General features: G+C 41.8%; 3 protein-coding genes across 4 annotated transcripts in view; all 3 read right to left on the bottom strand.

The window, feature by feature from the left end:
* LOC142464336 (uncharacterized) overlaps window positions 1-24,740 on the bottom strand; it is an 898,100-nt gene that overhangs the window by 661,057 nt on the left and 212,303 nt on the right. The window lies entirely within an intron of this gene.
* LOC142464299 (uncharacterized) overlaps window positions 1-24,740 on the bottom strand; it is a 397,523-nt gene that overhangs the window by 164,821 nt on the left and 207,962 nt on the right.
* Window positions 14,310-24,740, bottom strand: part of LOC142464323 (NACHT, LRR and PYD domains-containing protein 3-like) — an 86,428-nt gene continuing 75,997 nt past the window's right edge. Inside the window, exon 8 of the mRNA XM_075567817.1 lies at window positions 14,310-15,042. The gene's annotated coding sequence lies outside the window, so the exon portion shown is untranslated. The remainder of the gene's footprint in view (window positions 15,043-24,740) is intronic.

Raw genomic sequence — 24,740 nt, 5'->3', positions numbered from 1 at the left:
CGATGGGCGCGGTCCATCAGTAGCTCGTGCTCCTGCAGATCCGGGACCAGCTTCAGGAAGATCTTGTTCAGGTATGCTTGTATGGCGTCCGGCAGGATTGTTTCTGGCACATTTCTGATGCGGATGGTTTGTCTCCTCTGTCTATTTTCCTGGTCGTCGAGGGCGTCCCTTAGCTCGTTCACGAGTTTACCAAGCCTGGTCACCTCGTCTTCTGTTGTCGATTGAGTTTGGCAGACCTCCTCTACCTTTGCTTCTAGTGTGTCAGCGCGTGCGGTAAGGCCATCTACGTCGGATCTGAGGCCTTCTATGGCTGAAGCCAAATCTTCCTGGAACCCCTGTCTGATTTTATTAAATAGGGCCTCAAATTGGGTCTGCTCCGCACTGGTCCCGGCGTGGTCGGGGTCCGCGACGCCCTCGTGGGTCTCGGCGGCCGGCTCCATCTGGCGTTGCGCGGGTGCAAAGAACTTAGTGACCGTGTTTTGGGTCCGCTTGTTCTTTGGCAGCATTGCACCTTCTTTGGGGGACGTCTCCGGAGGTCCGGCAATCCCCACTTTATTATTTTTATTCCCTTTTATTTAAGGGGGGGGGGGAGGTGTGAGAGTGTTGCGGAACTTCTGGGGTGTTTCTGGAGCTGCTGAGTAGTTATTTATTTATTTGGCTCAACGCTGTGTTGCTGGGGAGGTAGGGGGTTGTGGCACACTGAGGCTCAGGCAGCAGTTGGAAGTTGATGGTTGGGACAAGCAGCTGTATATCCCTTTAAGGGGAGATGGTGCCTCAGTGGAGTGTTCCTTTAAGATGGCCGCTTCCTCCCCTGCCGCCACGTGGTGGAACTCGCAGTTCCTGCAGCCAGGGGGTACGTTTCCCGTGCCGGGATCGCCTGATGGGGGTATGTATAATTATTTAATTTATTCTGGGGGAGGGGGGCAAGCGGGGACCGGGACCGGGACCGCAGCGGGGAGATGTTGATGCTGCTCCGGCTTCCCCTCGGGGCCACGGGAGGCTGCTATGGGCGCTCTTCAAAGGCAGCGCGCGCAGGGGGGGATCCCCAAGCCCCGCAGTTAGAGCGGACTCCGCGGGACACTCGGAGCTTAGCCCCATCGGCTCTCCTACCTCCCACACCGCTCCTTCAGGCGTTTCCTCTGACTTTTTCGCGCGAGTCAGGGGGGGACTTCTACCGGGGGTCGGGGCTCACAGGAGGCCTCCCAGAGCGCCGGCAACCCCTCTCCAAATCGCCGGAAAAGGTACTTCTTGTGCCCAGCTGGTCTTAGGGGTTCAGGACTGTAGGTTTTGGGGGGGATTTGTTTATTTAATTGCTATTGTTATAGGTTATACGTTGGAGGGGCTCTGGAGCCAGTCTCTCAGGCAGCCATTCCTCTTGAAGTCCAGGACTCTGTGTTTTTTAAGGTTTTTTAAGTTCTAATTCATTTGCATTTTAATTCATTCATTTTTATATTATTATTACATTTTTTATTTAGTTTATATGTTATTTTATTAATTAATAAAGTATTAGGTTACTGTCATTGAACATTTTACATATTTTAATATATAAACGTAAAATCCTTGGTTAATACTGGTTTTAGTATATTTTACCCACTTTTGCCACCCCATTGGATGCATTCATAGTTAGGTTAACTTAATCACAGTTTTGTCAAGGTATATTAGAGGCGCTACTTCGTTTCTTTTTTGTTTTGTTTTGATATATATATATATATATATATATATATATATATATATATACACAGAAAGATTTTACCAGATAGAGATCCAGGAAAAACGAGACAGCACACAGTCAGGGAAATCCAAAGCTGATGTATTCAGGATAAATACATAGGCACTGCATCCAAAGTTTCGGTCATCAGAATGTATATATAATATAATTTGGTTTCAGCTGAGAAGTGAAAGCATATTTATTGCTACCACTTAGCAACTAGAAGCTCATTTCGTAGTGCACTCCTAGGCTTTTAAAACTTAACATTTAATTATTAATGGAGATAAAATAAGTTCTTAACACAAAGTGATAGTAATAAATACATATAATGTACAGTGGCGGGAGGGAATGAGGAGATGATAGATGGCCAAGGTATATAGTCTGATATACTGATGCTTAATTATACAGATCAAAAGCAGTGATACCTATTAGGCCTTGATGGGAGAGTGGGTTACTCAGCTGGGAAAGCTCAAAAAATGCTTGCCCTGTGTATGTGTATTGTGTGTCATGTGGCATAGCGTACCGAGCACCCAACCTGTATTGATAAATAGCCCAAATCAGTGTGCTAGTCCTAAGTTTAATAAATATGATGTTATGGCTAATAAATGTAACCTACCATATTGAAACTGGTAGATATAATCGCTGTATGTGCAACTCAATAACAGGTTGGTGGTACGTGGATTGATTCTGCGCCCAATGACATTTAACAATCACTCTACACAGATAGTATATACGGCAAGCTATTAAATAATAAAAGACCAGAATAAGCTGATGCTAAACACTCTGCTAAGTATTAAAGCAGTAAACAGATTTTTACTGTGGTTGTAAAGTAAGCCGTCAACAAATAATCAATACTGTAAATAATTGTCCTTAGCAAAGATCCCTGCACACATAACCTTTTAACAAGTCATTGAACTATAAGTGCATGAATGGGTTTCAGTGTGTAGCAGATGCTAGCAGACTAGCAGTAGTGAGATCGAGCATACATGGAATCGCAACTAATTGCTACAAAATCCCTGCTAGCTGCAGGACAGAGTAACACAATGTATCACAGTATAGAGGCAGGCTGTAGCAAAAAACCACTGAGCGAGTAGAGCCAGTTGACCCTGGACACGATCGCATTTAAAAGGAGCACCAGCAGAGACCACAAGCACAAAATGTTAATACTACCCGTCTCTCTCAGTTCCCTCGCGCTGACGTCACCACGCCAAAACGCCCTACGCGTTTCCCTCCTTGACGGAGATTCTTCAGGGGCGAGTGATAACCAGCTGATCTCAGAAGCATGTTTATATAGCGTCATGGGCTGCCATAGCAACCCGCGGGCCAATAGAAAACTTACTCAATGCTTATACTGATCAGTAGGGAACTGTATGTTTAGAACAGCAATGGTTAAAGGGGTACACACTAATTACAACAATAATAATGACTAATAAAGGTTTAAAAGACTCACCAGCATATGGGACATGAGCTCATGTATGAGGGCATGTATTAGACTTATTTGGCCCATACCAAATTAACAGATACTGATTGGCTGTTCAGTAATATGTGGCAAAACTTGATCATAGTGGGCTGGAGGTATTTAAACATGTACTGATGTAAATGCATATTAAACTTTGCTAGGTTCACGATCAAAGATGTATTTGCTTGCTTGCCAGTAAGATAGGGAGACAGTAAATAACAGATATATAGTTTATAACAGCATGAGACAAATTGTGGATAATTTGAACATAATGTCGATCTCCACAGATGATCAAATAAATGGAGTATATGTAAAACCCTCATTTAACCCTTGAGGGTATAGAGTTTTTAGTTTATATATCCATTCTGCCTCACGTTTTAATAGTCTGTTATTTATATCACCACCACGTATATTGTTTTTAAGGTGGTCAATGCCTATAAAAGATAGGCACTTAATGTCTCCCTGATGAATATTATTTACATGACGTGCAACTGGTGTTTCTAATTTATTGTGGACCGAGTTTATATGTTCAAGTACTCGTTTTTTAAACTCCCTGATGGTTTTACCAACATATCTGAGGCCACACTCACAACTGATCAAATATATTACATTGATGGTTTTGCAACTTATATGGTGTCTGATATCAAATGTCACTGATTTGTCGTGAGATAAGAAGAATTTAGCAGGGTTGATATATTGACATGCTTTGCAGTTCTTGCACTTGTGCATGCCTATTGGTGGAGGTGTTAACCAAGTAGATGGTATGGCGCGTTTAAAGTGACTGTGCACAAGGCCGTCCTGCAGATTAGCTGATCTCCTGCTAGTGATGCTTGGAGTATCTTTTAGAATTTTAACAAGGTCATCATCAGATCTTAAGATGTACCAATGTTTCATGAAAATCTTCTTGATCTCATGCCACCTATAATTATAAGTTCCAATGCAACGAACCTGTGTATTAGGTGATTTCATATTAGGACCCAGTAATTGTGCTCTGTCACTATCTCTTGCACGATGATATGCGTGTTTCAATGTAGACATTGGGTATCCCCTATCTAAGAACCGATCTTTCAGGTCTTGAGCCTGTATGTAAAATTCTCTCAATGTGGAGCAATTGCGACGTAGTCGCAGATATTGCCCAATGGGGATGCTTTTGACTAAAGATGGAGGGTGGTGGCTGGTAGCCGCCAAAAGACTGTTAGTGGCCGTCTTTTTTCTAAAGATCGTGGTTTGCACATTACCATCTGGGTCCTTGCTAATTTTCAGGTCCAAAAATGTTATCTCAGTTGCATTGTACTCAAATGTCAATTTTAGGTTCAAATCATTAGCATTCAATAGAGACACGAATTCAACCAATATATTTACTGGACCATGCCAGATCAATAGTATGTCGTCTATAAAACGAATCCACAAATCAATGTATTGTGTGTATTGCACCAATTTGTCACTGAACACATGTTGATCTTCCCACCAGCCCAGGTATAGATTAGCGTATGTTGGTGCACAGGATGTGCCCATCGCTGTTCCCTGGGTCTGGTGGTACAGTGTTCCGTCAAATAGAAAGAAGTTGTGACAAAGGACAAATTGCAGAAGGTCTATCATAAATTTGTTATGTTCAATGTAACCAGAGCCCCTTGTAGAGAGAAAATGGCTACATGCTTTAACACCATTACAATGGATGATACTGGAATAGAGAGATTCCACATCCATTGTGACAAACAGGGTTTGGTTATCACAATTGATGCCATCTAGTCTTCGTAAGGTGTCTTTCGTGTCCTTAATGTGAGATGGTAAATTTGACACGAAAGGACGCATGATTTGATCCAGGTATACACTACAGTGTTCAGTAAGGTTATTATTGCCGGAGACAATAGGCCTACCTGGCGGTCTTTTTTGATCTTTATGAATTTTAGGCAATGTATAAAATGTTGCCACTGTAGGTGTCCTGGGTAACAAATAATCATGCTCATTTTGGTCAATGATGTTGTTGGTGAGGGCACTTTTCAAGATGGATTGAAGATCTTTAATGAACCTCATAGTAGGATTGCAATCCAGTATCTTATATGTTGTTCTATCTTTTAAGATACGTTTGCATTCCTTGACATAAAATTCAGTGTCCATAACAACAACATTCCCACCTTTGTCTGAAGGTTTGATTGTGATTTCTTGTTGTGTCATTAATTCCCTGAATGCCACATTTTCTTTTTTTGTGATGTTATGTCGCATGTGTTTTTTAATTTTCATTTTCTCTAGGTCCCGAGTAACTAGGTTGGTAAAGACTTCAACCTGGGGACATAATGACATAAAGGGGGTAAATTTACTTTTTGGTTTACAACTAGAGAACGGACCTTCTCTCTTATCAGGTGGACTTTCGTTTTCATCTAATAGTGACATAAGGTTCTGGACATTTGTCTGATCGGATGCGGCGAGGCCAATAGTGTCAATTTCACGTCTAGATTTTTTAGCGTGAAATTTATGCAGTAGCAGTTTACGGGAAAACAGATTTAGATCCTTTACCCACTCAAACAGATTAAAATCCTTGGTGGGTGAAAAGGATAGTCCCTTCTCTAATAGTGAGATGTGATCGCCAGTTAGATTAATTTTTGACAGATTAAAGATCTTTAATTTCCCGTCTTCTACTGCTATGGAGTTTATTTTCTGCGTTGGCTTTTGCCTGCTTTTTCCTTGGTCAATTGTTTTTTTGTTATTGCCCCCTCGTCTTGTTGGTCTCTTGCGAGGGGGTATTCCAAAAAAGCAATAGTATTGGTATCAGTTTGAGAGATCCCACTTGTAGAGGGAGATGGGGCAGAGATTCTGGTTTCTGAACCACTAGCTGTTTCAGACTCTGAATTCTCAGCCTCCGAGGAGGAGTAATTGATCGTGGGCTGTCTTCTCTTCTGGGATTTTTTATAGCTGTACACCTGATGTAGACTGTAATCTAAAGCATCCCTCTGAAATTTTCTGTGTTTCCTTTCTTTGATTTCATTTCTAAACTTATCAACTTCTCTTTGTAGTTTAGATTCCATATCATCAAAATCTTTGTGGGCTCTAAAGTCATCCAGTTTGCGTAATTGGATATCAAGTTCCTTTTGTATATTCAGTAACCTGGTCTGTTGAGTTTCAACCAATAATTTTATTAGGGACTGTGAACATGTTGATAGTATGTTCTCCCATTGCTGGGTAAACTCAACAGTGGTTATATGATACGCTGGAGAGAGGCCTATCCGTAAGCCCCGTGGAATCATATCTTGTGTATCATAATTCTGCAGACTAGAGACCTCCCACCAAGTCTGTGCTTGAGACTTGAATAGGCGATTAAGGATTCTGAAAAAATCAGTGATATTATCTGTGTTGTTGTAGGGTGTGTACGTGTTCTCCACAGAGAAGACTTTTTTTGCCTCATCATGCCATGAGCTGGTATCCCAGCTGGTGGACAAAAAACCTGTCATATTTAGATGAATTTAACTAATAATCTCTTAATAGAGGTAGGAGCAAAATAAAGAAGAGGATTCTTACGTTCCCCTATAGTAAACACTAAATGAAAACCAAAGAAAAGTATATAATGCTCTCTAAATCAAATAATGTGATGATAATATGGTGGTGCCTGAGCCGTCAAGATTGGCGGTGGGTGCAACTGATGAGCTGCACTAGACAGAATTTGGTTTCAGCTGAGAAGTGAAAGCATATTTATTGCTACCACTTAGCAACTAGAAGCTCATTTCGTAGTGCACTCCTAGGCTTTTAAAACTTAACATTTAATTATTAATGGAGATAAAATAAGTTCTTAACACAAAGTGATAGTAATAAATACATATAATGTACAGTGGCGGGAGGGAATGAGGAGATGATAGATGGCCAAGGTATATAGTCTGATATACTGATGCTTAATTATACAGATCAAAAGCAGTGATACCTATTAGGCCTTGATGGGAGAGTGGGTTACTCAGCTGGGAAAGCTCAAAAAATGCTTGCCCTGTGTATGTGTATTGTGTGTCATGTGGCATAGCGTACCGAGCACCCAACCTGTATTGATAAATAGCCCAAATCAGTGTGCTAGTCCTAAGTTTAATAAATATGATGTTATGGCTAATAAATGTAACCTACCATATTGAAACTGGTAGATATAATCGCTGTATGTGCAACTCAATAACAGGTTGGTGGTACGTGGATTGATTCTGCGCCCAATGACATTTAACAATCACTCTACACAGATAGTATATACGGCAAGCTATTAAATAATAAAAGACCAGAATAAGCTGATGCTAAACACTCTGCTAAGTATTAAAGCAGTAAACAGATTTTTACTGTGGTTGTAAAGTAAGCCGTCAACAAATAATCAATACTGTAAATAATTGTCCTTAGCAAAGATCCCTGCACACATAACCTTTTAACAAGTCATTGAACTATAAGTGCATGAATGGGTTTCAGTGTGTAGCAGATGCTAGCAGACTAGCAGTAGTGAGATCGAGCATACATGGAATCGCAACTAATTGCTACAAAATCCCTGCTAGCTGCAGGACAGAGTAACACAATGTATCACAGTATAGAGGCAGGCTGTAGCAAAAAACCACTGAGCGAGTAGAGCCAGTTGACCCTGGACACGATCGCATTTAAAAGGAGCACCAGCAGAGACCACAAGCACAAAATGTTAATACTACCCGTCTCTCTCAGTTCCCTCGCGCTGACGTCACCACGCCAAAACGCCCTACGCGTTTCCCTCCTTGACGGAGATTCTTCAGGGGCGAGTGATAACCAGCTGATCTCAGAAGCATGTTTATATAGCGTCATGGGCTGCCATAGCAACCCGCGGGCCAATAGAAAACTTACTCAATGCTTATACTGATCAGTAGGGAACTGTATGTTTAGAACAGCAATGGTTAAAGGGGTACACACTAATTACAACAATAATAATGACTAATAAAGGTTTAAAAGACTCACCAGCATATGGGACATGAGCTCATGTATGAGGGCATGTATTAGACTTATTTGGCCCATACCAAATTAACAGATACTGATTGGCTGTTCAGTAATATGTGGCAAAACTTGATCATAGTGGGCTGGAGGTATTTAAACATGTACTGATGTAAATGCATATTAAACTTTGCTAGGTTCACGATCAAAGATGTATTTGCTTGCTTGCCAGTAAGATAGGGAGACAGTAAATAACAGATATATAGTTTATAACAGCATGAGACAAATTGTGGATAATTTGAACATAATGTCGATCTCCACAGATGATCAAATAAATGGAGTATATGTAAAACCCTCATTTAACCCTTGAGGGTATAGAGTTTTTAGTTTATATATCCATTCTGCCTCACGTTTTAATAGTCTGTTATTTATATCACCACCACGTATATTGTTTTTAAGGTGGTCAATGCCTATAAAAGATAGGCACTTAATGTCTCCCTGATGAATATTATTTACATGACGTGCAACTGGTGTTTCTAATTTATTGTGGACCGAGTTTATATGTTCAAGTACTCGTTTTTTAAACTCCCTGATGGTTTTACCAACATATCTGAGGCCACACTCACAACTGATCAAATATATTACATTGATGGTTTTGCAACTTATATGGTGTCTGATATCAAATGTCACTGATTTGTCGTGAGATAAGAAGAATTTAGCAGGGTTGATATATTGACATGCTTTGCAGTTCTTGCACTTGTGCATGCCCATTGGTGGAGGTGTTAACCAAGTAGATGGTATGGCGCGTTTAAAGTGACTGTGCACAAGGCCGTCCTGCAGATTAGCTGATCTCCTGCTAGTGATGCTTGGAGTATCTTTTAGAATTTTAACAAGGTCATCATCAGATCTTAAGATGTACCAATGTTTCATGAAAATCTTCTTGATCTCATGCCACCTATAATTATAAGTTCCAATGCAACGAACCTGTGTATTAGGTGATTTCATATTAGGACCCAGTAATTGTGCTCTGTCACTATCTCTTGCACGATGATATGCGTGTTTCAATGTAGACATTGGGTATCCCCTATCTAAGAACCGATCTTTCAGGTCTTGAGCCTGTATGTAAAATTCTCTCAATGTGGAGCAATTGCGACGTAGTCGCAGATATTGCCCAATGGGGATGCTTTTGACTAAAGATGGAGGGTGGTGGCTGGTAGCCGCCAAAAGACTGTTAGTGACCGTCTTTTTTCTAAAGATCGTGGTTTGCACATTACCATCTGGGTCCTTGCTAATTTTCAGGTCCAAAAATGTTATCTCAGTTGCATTGTACTCAAATGTCAATTTTAGGTTCAAATCATTAGCATTCAATAGAGACACGAATTCAACCAATATATTTACTGGACCATGCCAGATCAATAGTATGTCGTCTATAAAACGAATCCACAAATCAATGTATTGTGTGTATTGCACCAATTTGTCACTGAACACATGTTGATCTTCCCACCAGCCCAGGTATAGATTAGCGTATGTTGGTGCACAGGATGTGCCCATCGCTGTTCCCTGGGTCTGGTGGTACAGTGTTCCGTCAAATAGAAAGAAGTTGTGACAAAGGACAAATTGCAGAAGGTCTATCATAAATTTGTTATGTTCAATGTAACCAGAGCCCCTTGTAGAGAGAAAATGGCTACATGCTTTAACACCATTACAATGGATGATACTGGAATAGAGAGATTCCACATCCATTGTGACAAACAGGGTTTGGTTATCACAATTGATGCCATCTAGTCTTCGTAAGGTGTCTTTCGTGTCCTTAATGTGAGATGGTAAATTTGACACGAAAGGACGCATGATTTGATCCAGGTATACACTACAGTGTTCAGTAAGGTTATTATTGCCGGAGACAATAGGCCTACCTGGCGGTCTTTTTTGATCTTTATGAATTTTAGGCAATGTATAAAATGTTGCCACTGTAGGTGTCCTGGGTAACAAATAATCATGCTCATTTTGGTCAATGATGTTGTTGGTGAGGGCACTTTTCAAGATGGATTGAAGATCTTTAATGAACCTCATAGTAGGATTGCAATCCAGTATCTTATATGTTGTTCTATCTTTTAAGATACGTTTGCATTCCTTGACATAAAATTCAGTGTCCATAACAACAACATTCCCACCTTTGTCTGAAGGTTTGATTGTGATTTCTTGTTGTGTCATTAATTCCCTGAATGCCACATTTTCTTTTTTTGTGATGTTATGTCGCATGTGTTTTTTAATTTTCATTTTCTCTAGGTCCCGAGTAACTAGGTTGGTAAAGACTTCAACCTGGGGACATAATGACATAAAGGGGGTAAATTTACTTTTTGGTTTACAACTAGAGAACGGACCTTCTCTCTTATCAGGTGGACTTTCGTTTTCATCTAATAGTGACATAAGGTTCTGGACATTTGTCTGATCGGATGCGGCGAGGCCAATAGTGTCAATTTCACGTCTAGATTTTTTAGCGTGAAATTTATGCAGTAGCAGTTTACGGGAAAACAGATTTAGATCCTTTACCCACTCAAACAGATTAAAATCCTTGGTGGGTGAAAAGGATAGTCCCTTCTCTAATAGTGAGATGTGATCGCCAGTTAGATTAATTTTTGACAGATTAAAGATCTTTAATTTCCCGTCTTCTACTGCTATGGAGTTTATTTTCTGCGTTGGCTTTTGCCTGCTTTTTCCTTGGTCAATTGTTTTTTTGTTATTGCCCCCTCGTCTTGTTGGTCTCTTGCGAGGGGGTATTCCAAAAAAGCAATAGTATTGGTATCAGTTTGAGAGATCCCACTTGTAGAGGGAGATGGGGCAGAGATTCTGGTTTCTGAACCACTAGCTGTTTCAGACTCTGAATTCTCAGCCTCCGAGGAGGAGTAATTGATCGTGGGCTGTCTTCTCTTCTGGGATTTTTTATAGCTGTACACCTGATGTAGACTGTAATCTAAAGCATCCCTCTGAAATTTTCTGTGTTTCCTTTCTTTGATTTCATTTCTAAACTTATCAACTTCTCTTTGTAGTTTAGATTCCATATCATCAAAATCTTTGTGGGCTCTAAAGTCATCCAGTTTGCGTAATTGGATATCAAGTTCCTTTTGTATATTCAGTAACCTGGTCTGTTGAGTTTCAACCAATAATTTTATTAGGGACTGTGAACATGTTGATAGTATGTTCTCCCATTGCTGGGTAAACTCAACAGTGGTTATATGATACGCTGGAGAGAGGCCTATCCGTAAGCCCCGTGGAATCATATCTTGTGTATCATAATTCTGCAGACTAGAGACCTCCCACCAAGTCTGTGCTTGAGACTTGAATAGGCGATTAAGGATTCTGAAAAAATCAGTGATATTATCTGTGTTGTTGTAGGGTGTGTACGTGTTCTCCACAGAACCTGCAGGACGGCCTTGTGCACAGTCACTTTAAACGCGCCATACCATCTACTTGGTTAACACCTCCACCAATGGGCATGCACAAGTGCAAGAACTGCAAAGCATGTCAATATATCAACCCTGCTAAATTCTTCTTATCTCACGACAAATCAGTGACATTTGATATCAGACACCATATAAGTTGCAAAACCATCAATGTAATATATTTGATCAGTTGTGAGTGTGGCCTCAGATATGTTGGTAAAACCATCAGGGAGTTTAAAAAACGAGTACTTGAACATATAAACTCGGTCCACAATAAATTAGAAACACCAGTTGCACGTCATGTAAATAATATTCATCAGGGAGACATTAAGTGCCTATCTTTTATAGGCATTGACCACCTTAAAAACAATATACGTGGTGGTGATATAAATAACAGACTATTAAAACGTGAGGCAGAATGGATATATAAACTAAAAACTCTATACCCTCAAGGGTTAAATGAGGGTTTTACATATACTCCATTTATTTGATCATCTGTGGAGATCGACATTATGTTCAAATTATCCACAATTTGTCTCATGCTGTTATAAACTATATATCTGTTATTTACTGTCTCCCTATCTTACTGGCAAGCAAGCAAATACATCTTTGATCGTGAACCTAGCAAAGTTTAATATGCATTTACATCAGTACATGTTTAAATACCTCCAGCCCACTATGATCAAGTTTTGCCACATATTACTGAACAGCCAATCAGTATCTGTTAATTTGGTATGGGCCAAATAAGTCTAATACATGCCCTCATACATGAGCTCATGTCCCATATGCTGGTGAGTCTTTTAAACCTTTATTAGTCATTATTATTGTTGTAATTAGTGTGTACCCCTTTAACCATTGCTGTTCTAAACATACAGTTCCCTACTGATCAGTATAAGCATTGAGTAAGTTTTCTATTGGCCCGCGGGTTGCTATGGCAGCCCATGACGCTATATAAACATGCTTCTGAGATCAGCTGGTTATCACTCGCCCCTGAAGAATCTCCGTCAAGGAGGGAAACGCGTAGGGCGTTTTGGCGTGGTGACGTCAGCGCGAGGGAACTGAGAGAGACGGGTAGTATTAACATTTTGTGCTTGTGGTCTCTGCTGGTGCTCCTTTTAAATGCGATCGTGTCCAGGGTCAACTGGCTCTACTCGCTCAGTGGTTTTTTGCTACAGCCTGCCTCTATACTGTGATACATTGTGTTACTCTGTCCTGCAGCTAGCAGGGATTTTGTAGCAATTAGTTGCGATTCCATGTATGCTCGATCTCACTACTGCTAGTCTGCTAGCATCTGCTACACACTGAAACCCATTCATGCACTTATAGTTCAATGACTTGTTAAAAGGTTATGTGTGCAGGGATCTTTGCTAAGGACAATTATTTACAGTATTGATTATTTGTTGACGGCTTACTTTACAACCACAGTAAAAATCTGTTTACTGCTTTAATACTTAGCAGAGTGTTTAGCATCAGCTTATTCTGGTCTTTTATTATTTAATAGCTTGCCGTATATACTATCTGTGTAGAGTGATTGTTAAATGTCATTGGGCGCAGAATCAATCCACGTACCACCAACCTGTTATTGAGTTGCACATACAGCGATTATATCTACCAGTTTCAATATGGTAGGTTACATTTATTAGCCATAACATCATATTTATTAAACTTAGGACTAGCACACTGATTTGGGCTATTTATCAATACAGGTTGGGTGCTCGGTACGCTATGCCACATGACACACAATACACATACACAGGGCAAGCATTTTTTGAGCTTTCCCAGCTGAGTAACCCACTCTCCCATCAAGGCCTAATAGGTATCACTGCTTTTGATCTGTATAATTAAGCATCAGTATATCAGACTATATACCTTGGCCATCTATCATCTCCTCATTCCCTCCCGCCACTGTACATTATATGTATTTATTACTATCACTTTGTGTTAAGAACTTATTTTATCTCCATTAATAATTAAATGTTAAGTTTTAAAAGCCTAGGAGTGCACTACGAAATGAGCTTCTAGTTGCTAAGTGGTAGCAATAAATATGCTTTCACTTCTCAGCTGAAACCAAATTCTGTCTAGTGCAGCTCATCAGTTGCACCCACCGCCAATCTTGACGGCTCAGGCACCACCATATTATCATCACATTATTTGATTTAGAGAGCATTATATACTTTTCTTTGGTTTTCATATATATAATATAATATGTAATATATATATTAATGTAAATACAACTGTATGCTCATCTGCATGTCTTAGGCAGGTCTATATATATATATATACCCTATTTCCTCGATTCTAAGACGCCATCGATTCTAAGACGCCATCGATTCTAAGACGCACCCTTGATTTAATAAAAAAAATTGGGAGAAAAAAAACCCACTATACTAAATGTGCAGAATTTTTTTTCTGGGGGGCCTGAGAGGGGTGAGAGAGGGAGGGGGGGGAGAGAGGGAGGGGGGAGAGAGGGAGGGGGGGAGAGAGGGAGGGAAAGAGAGAGGGGGGAGAGAGGGAGAGGGAGAGGGAGAGGGAAGGGGGAGAGGGAAGGGGGAGAGAGAGAGTGAAGGGGGGGGGGAGAGAGAGAGTGAAGGGGGGAGAGAGGGAAGGGGAGAGAGAGAGGGAAGGGGAGAGAGAGAGGGAAGGGGGAGAGAGAGGGAAGGGGGAGAGAGAGGGAAGGGGGAGAGAGAGAGGGAAGGGGAGAGAGAGAGAGGGAAGGGGGGTAGAGAAAGGGAAGGGGGGGATAGAGGGAAGGGGGTGAGAGAGAGGGAAGGGGGGGAGAGAGGGAAGGGGGGGAGAGAGAGGGAAGGGGGGGAGAGAGAGGCAAGGGGGGAGAGAGAGGGAAGGGGGGGAGAGAGAGGGAATGGTGGGAGGGAGGGAAGGGGGGGGAGAGAGGGAAGGGGGAGAGAGAGAGGGGAGAGAGAGAGAGAGAGAGAGAGAGACAGGGGGCGAGAGAGAGACAGGGCGAGAGAGAGACGGGGCAAGAGAGAGACGGGGCGAGAGAGAGACGGGGCGAGAGAGACGGGGCGAGAGAGAGAGACAGGGGGCGACAGAGAGAGAGAGAAAGAGGGCGACTGAGAGAGAGAGGGGGCGAGAGAGAGACGGGGCGAGAGAGACGGGGCGAGAGAGAGAGACAGGGGGCGACAGAGAGAGAGAGAAAGAGGGCGACTGAGAGAGAGAGGGGGCGACAGAGAGAGAGAGAGAGGGGGCGACAGAGAGAGAGAGGGGGCGACAGAGAGAGAGAGGGGGCGACAGAGAGAGGGGGCGACATAGAGAGGGGGCGACAGAGAGAGTAAAATCATTGTTAGTAAAAAAAATATATACCATACTCAGAGCTTTGTTACTTAAGGTCAAACTCAGGAGTCACACAAGATTTGCTCTGTGGTCACTTAAAAGTCAATCAGATCACTCAGAGGTTACAATTGATGTCAGGCAGGGGTTATTTGTGGCTCATCCAGGTCTGACTTTGGGTCGCTCAAGTGTTCATTCCAGTGTCTTCACAACAGTGTCTTCACAACAGGTGGAACAAACTAAAATGAAGATATAAAGAAGAACCTTAAACAAAATATAATCAGTGTGCTTAAAAAACAAATTGTCCAAAGTAAACTTTATATAACATTTTTTTTATGCTGACCTGCTAAGATTCCCATAAAATGTTATACTGTATGACTAGAGTTAATCAATTAATCCAACTCTTAAAATACTTATACTGTCTCATTAACATCCTTCTGACCGCGTTCTGTGTCCCATTAAATTGAAAGTTTTTTTAATACATCCTCACTATTTATCAGTGCATTTCAAAAATAGGTTTCAGATTACAATATTTATGAGATACAGTATGTAATAAAAGGGTGCAAATTACACCACCAAAAAAGAGCAAATATTTGCATCTGCCTCAATTTGCGAGCAGCAGCAGATTTGTGAATCTTTAATTCTTCTTTCCTACATTTGGTGCAGATTAAAGATGTGAAAACATTTCTATCACTTAGTCGAACTTGGCAAATATAACCTAGTTTAACTTGGTGTAGAAGCTTGCTTCGATAAAAAAAGTTTGTGGAAAATTCGATTAATACTGAAAAGTCAATGGGCATTGCATTTTCCATAACTTTCACTTTCAAAATTCGATCAAACACACACAATATATATTTTTTTACAAGTTGTGGGGTTACTGTGGTAGAACTTGTGGCTCCAAAAGTTTGGTCGATTTTTTTTGTGTGTGAATTTTTCAAGCTTTTTTTGGATGTTCAATTGAAACAGCAACTAAGCGGATCTCAGCAGGTTTGGGCAGACGTCAACACCATCATAACATGATGGATATATTTGGTATAAAGAGGAAAACTGCACTAGTTTTGATCTCTCATTATAATATTGCTCTGACTCTCTTCTGATAACCACTCTCCAAAACGCTCATGACACAAGTGGAGTAAATTGGGCAGAAACAGTCCTAAAGTGACACAATTTTAAGCGACTTTGGAGCAATACAGGCATACCCCGGTTTAAGGACACTCACTTTAAGTACACTCGCGAGTAAGTACATTTAGCTCAATAGGCAAACAGCAGCTCACGCATGCGCCTGTCTGCACGTCCTGAACAGCAATACTGTCTCCCTACCTGTACCGAAGCTGTGCGCAAGCGGGTAGACTATAGAGTCTGTTACAAATGCGTTATTTACAGCAGTTATGCATGTATATGACGATTGCAGTACAGTACATGCATCGATAAGTGGGAAAAAGGTAGTGCTTCACTTTAAGTACTTTTTCGCTTTACATATATGCTCCGGTCCCATTGCGTATGTTAATGCGGGGTATGCCTGTACTCAAGTTTAATACATAACCCTCTTCTTGTAAAAGACTGAATCTGGCCTTGTAGAATTGATATAAGTCTGTTCCTGATGTTGAAACCCTGTGTAAAAGTCTGAATCTGGCCTTGTAGAATTGATATAAGTATGTTCCTGATGTTGAAACCCTATGTAAAAGACTGAATCTGGCCTTGTAGAATTGATATAAGTATGTTCCTGATGTTGAAACCCTGTGTAAAAGACTGAATCTGGCCTTGTAGAATTATATAAGTTAGTATGTTTGAATTTAAAAAGTTTTTTTTTTCCCCTCTTAACTCTGTGCTGTTAATTGACCAAATGGAACAAGCTGACTGATTGGGGAGGGGGAGGGTCATGTGACTGTTTTATCTGTATAATACCAACACCTTTCCTGCATCTTTGCAGGAACTGCATTAGGCATTAGACATTGAGGCATTTAAAGTGAGCTTTTTAAGTGATAAATACAGTTAGACTACAGTTTGACTAGAGGTGACTGGGGACTGGATCTACTGCAAACTCTTTTACTCAAGACAACAAACGGTAAGCTATTCAGATCACACTATGATCCCAAGCTTGCTAACCTGCCTATTTCAACCCCCCACCCCTTTACAACTTATTTACTGCAGTCTCTCCCAAAACTGACTGCACAATACACTGAAACCCTGAACTGACTCTAGCATTGCAATACAGCTAAACATTTGACAAGGAACAGGCACACACCTGCTGTTAGTCTGCTCACACTCACTCTGCTCACAACAGCTCCTTGCAGCACTGCCTACCTCGGGCATCATGAACCTGCTATGTATTTTAACTTTTTTCTTTCTCCTGGCCTCATGGAGATGTTACTCCCTTTATCCACTACAAACTCCTCCATCCTGGCCCACACCCAACATCACCATACACCATGGACTACTCAGAAGCCTTGCACTATCTACTGAATGTTGGTGGAGAACTCTAAAAACCAGCACACCAACCACTGCTTACTCTAATGGAAAACACCACAAATTTACAACTTGCAAACAACTACCCAAATTTCTACTCATACTATTACTCTCTTTAGCAGGTGATATTGAAACTAACCAAGGTCCTCACATTTCAATTCTGTCCCATGCCCCTGAGAATTCCACATTTAAATTCCAAAAAGGGCTATCTGTCGCCCATATAAACATCCGGAGCCTGCTGCCCAAACTGGATGAACTAAGGGCATGGTGCCTTATACATAAACCCAAAGCCATTGTTCTTACAGAAACATGGCTATCCCCTAAAACCCCTGATGCAAATATCGCCATTCAGGAATACTCCATTTTTAGGAGAGATAGGTCAAAGAGAGGAGGAGGGGTGTTATTTTATATTGCAGACACCTTACAATTTACACTGTTAAATTGCCCACCAAGTCCACCCTCTTTTGAAACTCTAGTTGGCAAAATCTGCCTCCCCTTTTCTAAGCCCATCTTGCTTGCTGGCATCTACCGCCCCCCTAAAGCCCCTCTACAATCCTTGACTGATATCACCCAATTTCTTGGCTCCATTTCCTCTCTGAATGAGAAGAGTGAGCTGCTAGTTCTAGGGGATTTCAACTTCAATTGGCTTGACCCTAAAAACCACAAAATACAGATACAACTCAAGTCACTTAACCTATCACAACTCATTTCCCAACCCACACGGATAAACCTGAAATCGCATAACCATTCCTTGCTAGACTGGATTCTCTCCTCAAACCCCAGCAGAATCCAATCCTCTGGCATCCTTCCTGACATTTTCAGTGACCATGCAATAATGTACTGTGTAAGGAAAATTAAACCGCCCCATTCAAGCCCTAAAGTTCTCCTCACTAGAACATTTAAAAACTTTAACCCACAACAGTTTCTGGATGACCTTACCAACTGCCCATGGCACAGAATCGATTCAATTCCCGACCCCGATTCTGCGCTCGACTATTTCCAATCCGAGTTCTTAAAACTCTGCGATACCCATGCTCCACTACACAAAATAAGGGTACGGGGGGCCCACCTTCCATGGGTTACACCTGACCTTATAGCACTCTACCAGTTCAGGGATGCCTTGTGGAGAAGCTACAAAGTAACTGGCACTACCAAGGATCTCAATCACTACAGATGCATGCGGAACATGTGCACAAGGCAAACAAGGCATGCAAAAGCACAATATTACTCTGACAATCTCCACCAAAATACATCAAACCCAGCTAACTTCTGGAAGGTTATCAACAATATATTCCAGCCTCCTAACCATCAACAACCAAGTAATATCACTAAGGGGGATATTACTCTGACAAACCCCACTGATATTGCAAAGGCATTCAATGATTACTTTGTGGGGTGTGCCACTAACTTATTAGCGAAACGCAGCACAAACCCCAAACATGAATCTCATCCTGGGAGTATCCCTACAGTCCCACCCCCTCCCAACACTGCCAACAATTTTCAATTTAGCCCAGTATCTGAAGAGGAGATTACACAAGCGCTCCTCAAACTAAAACTAAGCAGCCAATGTGGACCCGACTTACTACAATCTAGGTTCCTACGACTTGGTGCCCCAGCCATTGCCAAACCAATTGCGTCCATAGTCAACTCTATCCTGTCTGCAGGCCATATCCCTAAGACCTGGAAAACTGCCAGAGTTGTCCCAATCTTCAAAAGTGGGGACAAAAACACTGTCTCAAACTACAGGCCAATCTCACTTCTCCCAATTCTATCCAAAGTCATGGAAAAATGTGTCCACTCCCAATTAAGCGATTTCTACACCAAGACAAATTTCCCAGCCAATTCCAGTCTGGGTTTCGTCCCAAACACTTCACCGTAACTACCCTGCTAAAAGTTTGCAATGAAATCCAGTGTGGAATGGAACGGGGACAACTCACTGGTGCAGTATTCCTAGATTTTGCAAAGGCTTTTGACACAGTTGATCATGTTATCCTGCTTAACAAACTCCAGAGCTCTGGAATAGGGAAGCATGCTTTAAACTGGTTTCAGTCCTACCTAACAGGAAGATCCCAACATGTGTCCATCTCAGGCTCTAACTTCAACCCCCTGGATATCACCTGTGGTGTCCCGCAAGGCTCTGTTCTGGGGCCCCTACTCTTCTCAGTGTTCATTAATGATCTTCCCACAGCTTGTAAGGAAGCCTCAATACACATGTATGCAGATGACACAATCCTATATGCACACAGCTATAGCATCTCTGACCTTCAACACATACTTCAGTCTGACTTTTTCAGACTCGAAAACTGGATTTCCCAAAACAAACTGTTTTTAAACACTGACAAGACTGTAACAATGGTATTTGGGACCAAGACTAAATTTGTAAAGCTTCCAATGACTGAGCTCCTGATTAGAACCAACGCTAACACCACCCTAACACCTGTCACTAGTTTTAAATACCTGGGCTTATGGTTTGACTCCCACTTAACATTCGGGATGCACATTGATACCCTGACAACCAAGACCTATGCCAAACTAGGGGTACTTTACAGGAACAAATCCTCCCTAAGTCTCCTGGTCAGAAAGCGTATTGCACAGCAGATGCTAATGCCAATTATTGACTATGGAGATATAGTATATGGCTTGGCTCCTTAAACCCACCTTAGCAAACTTGACACCCTCTACAATTCAATTTGTCGTTTTGTTCTCCAATGCAACTACAACACACATCACTGCGAAATGCTCAAAGAACTAGATTGGTCATCACTAGAGTCTAGGCGCAAAGTTCACCTTTCCTGTCTTGCCTTTAAATTCTTCATGGGCAAGCTACCCAGCTTATGTACATATAACAGAATATAATGCCGTTCTCCACCAGTAATGAATAGTGTGGAAGATAGGGTGCATACAGGATAATTAAGTACATATACGGGGGGGGGGGAGGGTACAAAGAGAGGCATATACATCAGGGAGGCATATACACACAACAGGGAGGCATATACATCCCATTAAGGGAATAGATATAGTATCATATCTACCTGACCCATTCATTGGTGCCATAGGATTACCTGTGTGATACTACTACAAGTGTACCTAGGAGGCACCCAATACGTTACCCTCTGTCCCCACCTACTCCCTGATCAATTTTTAACCTACTAGTTGTTATGTGTCTTTGCATAGATGTTGAATAAAATGTTTTAAAATGTATTTGTAAATGGTGTATGGGCTCCACCCAAGGATTAAATAGTTCCTAACCATTTATTTGAGATAGCGAGTGCAAATAGGTTCTTGTTGGGTTACTCTCTTTGTACCCTCCCCCCCCCGTACAAGCTACCCAGCTACCTGAACAAGCTCCTCACCCCTACCACATGCAGCACCTATCACCTGAGATCAGACTCCAAAAGACTATTCATGGTCCCAAGGCTCAACAAAGTATCCGGACGTTCCTCCTTCTCCTTCCGTGCACCCCAAAACTGGAACAACCTACCAGAGACTCTCATATCCACCACCAGCTTAAGTTCTTTCAAATCTAAGGCTGTCTCACACTTTAATCTGGTCTGTAACTGTTTCATACGCTCATAATATATATTTTCTTTAACTGTGCACGCAATGTCTTGTATATAATGTATACCCTGTTCATTTATGTAACTGTACTTGTAACCATGTATTATTTGTTTTACTCTGTGCCCAGGACATACTTGAAAACGAGAGGTAACTCTCAATGTATTACTTCCTGGTAAAATATTTTATAAATAAATACTGTATATATGGTCACTCATTTTCTTTTCTTCTTTCACACATATTCTCTTTTTATCACAGAGCTACAGTATTCTACTTTCATTGTGATTTTTCAATTCTACTTTGTGTTTCCAGTAAGTTTACTTAACAATTTTCCACATGCCTTAGCTGACAATGAACAGGAAACAAAGCTAAATTTGGATGGTACCTAAATTGTATACAAATATGGCAATTAGTTAGATCTGGGAAAAGATCTGTGAGCGTTCTGTATGTTGCTTACACCTTATCATCGTCACTCCAGGACTTTCTTGGCTGCCTACACTTTGCCCAAAAATGAACGCTCCTAAGATATACATATTCAATTTTCAATATGCTAATTTCAATAAGGAAAGAATATTCAAATGATTTCACTTTGCATATACAGTATCCTAGGTTTGTTTCTTTTTATGGGTAGATATCTCTCTTGTTCAAGGGAGCACATCTTCTGTATTTCATAAGCACTAACATCTGTAATACTGAATGCAATTCCCTTTCTGGCCAAAGTGATGTTACTGAGCTTAGCACTTAACAAGAGATTCATTTAAGACCTGTGTGGATCTGGGTCCTAAGCGTTACAAAAGAGGGTTGCACCGCATGTCAATTATTTTCTGGTTCATGGCCCTAGAATAATAGAAAAATGTCAATCTGTGTGCCAAGTTTAAAAGATCTCGAGAAAGTGGTGGTAGATTACAATTTGAAAAATGCACCATCAGAAAAACTAAAAGTCAAGTATTTTTGTCACATACCACCATAAGAAGGTTCCAAGGCAGACCCTGTCAAAAGTGTGGCAATTTATAAAATGAGACCCCCAGAAAATAATTCAGATCATAAAACAATATTAAGAATGGCACAATACCTGACAAAATTCAGCCCACACCTTGTGGATAATATGTCACCACTGAGGGACATTTCAAATAAAAAGTGATTGTCAATGGATACTGTAGCAAAATTCTGCATTTTATCAAATTAGGCTACTTATTTCAAAATCTGTTTGTTTGGCATACAACGATATTAAAAAAAAGTAGTTTAACTATTCAGGTAGATGCTTCAAAGTAAGCGCAGTATTACTGCAAGAAGGAAATCCTTTGATGCTGTTTCACAGGGGCAATGTTGTATACAATGTTGTGTACATTCTGTGCTTAGAAATACACTGCTTTTTGCATTCATACGAGTACAGCTGTCGGGATTGTGCCTAGTGGGTCTTGAACCCTAGAGTCTGCTCTCACAGTCTGGAATACTGACTGTCTGCCACCAGGCTTGTTGGTTTTGTGTTGCTATTTCTGCAGAGACTTTTCTTAGGCTGCTGATTGCCTCATGACCGACACCTGATCACAATCAGCAACCAGGCCTTTATAAACATCCCTTTCCTGTTCCTGGTTGCCTCATTATTGAGGTTTCTCTAGTAATTTAGTTTTTTGCCACATCCTATGTGCGGTCTCTCAATATACTAGACACTATTCGGACCGTAACTACATTGCTTCTCTCCTATCCTCGACTCAAATTGTCCTCTGACCACTGCTACTTGCCTGCTGCCTACCTCTGACCCTTGCCTGTCCTCTTACTACCACTACCTGCCTTCTCTGAACCATGCCTGTACTCTGAGCACTGCTACTTACCTTCTCCAAGCCTTTGATCCTTGCCAGTCCTCTGACCACCGCTACCTGCCTGCTGCCTACCTTTGAACATTGCCCGTACTTTGATCACCGCTACCTGTCTGCTGCCTACCTCTGACGCTGGCCTGTCCTCTGACCACTGCTACCTGCCTTCTCCGTGCCTCTGACCCTTGCCTGTGTTCTGGCCGCTGCTACCTACCTTCTCCGTGCCTCTGACCCTTGCCTGTCTTCTGACCACTGCTACCTATCTTCTCCATGCCTCTGAACCTTGCCTGCCCTCTAACCACTGCTACCTGCCTGCTGCCTACCTTTGAACATTGACCATCCTCTGACCACCGGTACCTGCCTGCTGTCTGCCTCTGACCTTTGTATGGCCTTTGACCACTGTATACCTGCTTTCTCCCTGCCTCTGACCATTGCATGTCCTCTGACCACCACTACCTGCCTGCTGCCTACCGTTGATTTTTGCCTCTCTGTTGACTCCTGTTCCCAGCAAGTGGACTCCACTCCTGTAGTTTAACATAAAGCATGTTATGTTTAGCTAACGATGATATTGTATAAATGTTTAAGATCTTTGATTACATGCTCAGCAAAGGGAATATGAACCTTTGTTTCATATTTTACTCTCTTTTCTTTTGTTGTACATGAACTTAGTTTGTTTGGTGACCAAATTAGATGAGACCCTGGGGTGTTTCTAGGTGCTCCGCACCTTTCACTGTTTTTTTTTTATAGAAATCTTCATTGAACTACGGTTCCAAGTACTTCTGATACTGTATGACAGGGTTTGCTCCTCGGGGGGCTTTTAATAACAGTAAGGGCCGTATTCAGTAAAGGTTCTTAAAAAATATCGCCAGCCAATTTAAATCGCCGTTTTTTGGAGCGTTGCTATCACGGTATTCAGCAAGCCTTCATTACCGTTCATAGCAAAATTCCCAAAACGAGCGATTTGCTGCCAGCGATAGGAACGACCCTGTGAAAAGGCCAAACCCGGCGATACATTTCTGCTGCAGAGAAGCTGCTCTGAGAGAGCCACTTCTGCCAGCGAAAATCTCAGCCGAAAATTATGTTTTTTAATATACATTTAATTCATAGTGTAGATGTGCAGGGGGTCTCCGGAGCTGAACCGCGTTGGTTTTATGTCCGGGTACCCCTTGCTTCCCGAGTTACAAGCCCCGTTATGGGGTGCATTTAAATGTCCCGCGTCAAGTGACCGGGACATTTCAAAGCATCTTAAAGGCAAATGAAACACAGTCATTCTGATTGGCTGCATCATTCCCTTTAAGTGACGTCACAAAAAAAACAATTAAAGTCGGCACATGGTTTTAACAGCGAATCAGATGGCTGTTAAACCAGTTTAAGCCAAAATGTGATGTCACAAGCCCTATTTAAGGCCGTGACTCCTCATTTTAGCCCAAGAAGATGACGAGACAACATCGGTTGGGATCTACCATGGGGCTTTTTGGATTACAAGAAGAAGATCGAAGATAAAGAAGATCAAGAAATGGTGACAGATGAAGATAGAAGAAGGTGATTAAAGAAAGAAGAAAGAAGATTTGGGTACCTGATCCGGATCTTCATGGAGGATGGCATCGGATGCTGTTTGAGGCCTTCAAGGTACGTGAGCTTGCTGTTTCCCCGGGAGTCGGAGGGCCAGCGCTTCTAACGGTAAGTAATATTTTGCATGTTTCTAAATGTATTTTTTTACAGGTTTTTACATTGGATGTGTTTTTTTAATTTTTTATTTTTGAACATTGACTGATAATATATTAATCTGTACTACTTTAGAGTGTACCACCTGCGGACCCACGGGGGACACCTGTGAGGAAGAACTGGGGGCCCCACAGCTGTGGGGGCCACAGGGACCTGCAGGGACCACCCGAGGGCCCCAAGACTCCTGTTGAAACCACCCGAGGGCCTCAGACACCTGTGGGGTTGACCCGGGGACACCCAGACACTCGCAGGCCCACCTATGGATCCCATTGTGGCCCATGGTGTGGCGCATGGACTACCTGGTGACTAGCGGTACCACCCGGAGAACCCCAAACCCTATGGGCACACCCCTCTGGTGCACTGTGAGGCCTGCGGAC

The sequence above is a fragment of the Ascaphus truei genome, chromosome 12 (assembly GCF_040206685.1).
Source record: "Ascaphus truei isolate aAscTru1 chromosome 12, aAscTru1.hap1, whole genome shotgun sequence".
Classification (NCBI taxonomy): domain Eukaryota; kingdom Metazoa; phylum Chordata; class Amphibia; order Anura; family Ascaphidae; genus Ascaphus; species Ascaphus truei.
The sequence above is the reverse complement of the archived record's forward strand: the minus strand, read 5'-3'. Positions and strand labels throughout refer to the sequence as shown.